The sequence below is a fragment of the Penaeus monodon genome, unplaced genomic scaffold, assembly GCF_015228065.2.
Source record: "Penaeus monodon isolate SGIC_2016 unplaced genomic scaffold, NSTDA_Pmon_1 PmonScaffold_89, whole genome shotgun sequence".
NCBI lineage: Eukaryota > Metazoa > Arthropoda > Malacostraca > Decapoda > Penaeidae > Penaeus > Penaeus monodon.
This window is the reverse complement of record NW_023664214.1, coordinates 33,158-35,657: the sequence shown is the minus strand read 5'-3', so window position 1 is coordinate 35,657 and position 2,500 is coordinate 33,158.

The window sequence follows — 2,500 nt, the reverse complement described above, 5'->3', positions numbered from 1 at the left end:
CGGAAACCCACTTCATCATCGAGGAACCTCCCTACCCTACTAGGTTAGGCTGGCGATTTCCAAGCTGAAGTTGGGACACCAGCTGCAGGCATATGTGTATCCCTGCTGAACTTCTAAAGGCTGGGGGTGAACCTATGGCTCGGGGCTGCATACAGTCCTGACTGCCATTTGGCAGCTGGTACCATTTCCCCTGACCCTACGAGGCGTGGTCATCCCTCTCTGGAAGGGGAAGGGATCGATGGGAACTGTAGCACTACCGTTGGCATTACAACTGCTCAGCATAACCAGGCAAGTTCTCGCCCACATTCTTCTGAAACGAATCCGCAACCACCTACGAGGCACCAGAGACCGGAGCGTCTGGATTTACTCCTGGCAATTCCACATAGACCGTAGAATAGCGCTTCGAGTAATTGTGGAACGCCGCCGTTGAGTTTTGTCGTGGGTTTCGTTTAAAGAGCTGTGGGCATTTCACCTGAAGATTGTTCGGCTTGTTGTATGACCATGGGCCTTTTTGGGCATATCCCCTGCTAATGTCAACTAGTCTGTCAGCAAGCTCGTTCCCTTTGATGCGGCTGGGGACCCATTTATGAGTACTCTTCTACCCTGAGACAATGAATTCTCTGCACTATGGTATGCATATTGTCAAGGGTTAAGATGTTGTCCTTTAGTTAGTTTTTAGTAGACAGTCCACTGGCGGCCCTGGAGTCCTGTATGTACTTGACGATGAAGATATGACTTCTCCTTTGACTGCTGTTTGGCACTGCAGTAGCCAACAGCTTTTTTGGAGGTCGAGTGAGTAGGCCGAGAAGGCGGTCACGTCGCCATGACGACAATGACCCAGACTGTTGCAGTCCTGAAGGGAGGAAGCTGAACAGAGCCAAAGCAGCCAGCCCCACCTCACCCTAGAACAAGACTCCCCTCCCACCTCAACCCTGGCCACGCCCTCACAGTCAGAGCCCCACAGGCTGAATCTGTGCAGCCAGTGCGAGAACAAGCTGACCTTACTCGAGTAAAGTCAGCAAAGAGAAAAGATACACAGACAAAGCCTGCAGTGAGAAAAGCCAACTCACAAAAGTCAGAGCTACCAAAGGTGCTCCACCTCCCAGTGGACCCATGGTTAGCCTAACAAACAGTCCCAAACTAGATGAAGATCCCTCAACCAGCGAGGATTTCACAATGGGATTGTCAGACTCCAACACAACTGACTCTGAACCGAATATAAAGACGTCTCTGATGTAACTATCACCAAGCAACTTCATGACACACAATCTAAGCATACTACAGTGGACACATCTATTGCTTCTATACAAGAATGCCATCGTCCATGCAATAGTGTAATCAAGGAACATTGCCATGCTTCAGGAGACATTAACAGAGGGAACTGTTCGCTTCTCAGGGTATCAAGTCTTCATGCTGCGAAGTACAGCTGGCAAAAGAGGCTTCATCATTCTGGTCAGAGCAACAACCCCTTGCTCTGCAATAACCGATGCACCGCACTGTGGAGAGGATGTTGAATCTCTTGCCATTGAGATTCACCTGGCTGGGGGGCCTTCAAGCTGTACAATGTGTAGAGGAAGCCAGGCTGTAAGGGCTTAGACTTCAGCCAGGTCTGTGCTACTACAGCACAAGACCGAGTGATCATAGGGGGAGACTTCAATACAAACCACCCCATCCTGGCTCCCTATAGGGCACCGGATGTGGCAGGTCATTACATAGCCAATGTGCTTAAGACTTTCCCCGAGATCGCTCTTCTCAACAGCCAAGAGTCAACACATGTCAAAAGAGGGGTCCTAGACCTCACCTTGGACATTGCGGATCTGGTAGAGAGAATTAGATGGTGTGTTGATGAGACTGTCACAAGTGACCATTGTGATACTGTTCTACCCTTATGGATGCTGGCCCAGCCCAAATGCCACAAACAAATCCAAGATGGAAACAGGCAAGGCCAACCGCAAGCCTTTCAGAATGCCTTGGCCCACTGTCTTAGAAGCAATTTTATATATATATATATATATATATATATATATATATAAAACTATATAAGTATATATATATATATATATATATATATATATATATATATATATATATATATATATACGTATATAAGTGTATATATATTATATATATATATATATTATATATATATATATATAATATATATATCACACACACACACACACACACAACACACACACACAAATATATATATATATATATATATTTATATATATAATATATATATATATTATATATATATACTATATATAATATATCTGTGTGTGTGTATGTGTTGCGTATGTGTGTGTGTGTATGTGTGTGTGTGTGTATGTTTGTGCGTGGTGTGTTTTGTGTTTGTGAGTGTGTGTGTGTGTTTATGTATAATATAATTATATAATATATAATAATATTAGTATAGTATATATATTATATATATATTATATATATATATATATAAGTGTGTGTGTGGTGGTATGTGTGTGGTGGTGTGATGTATATA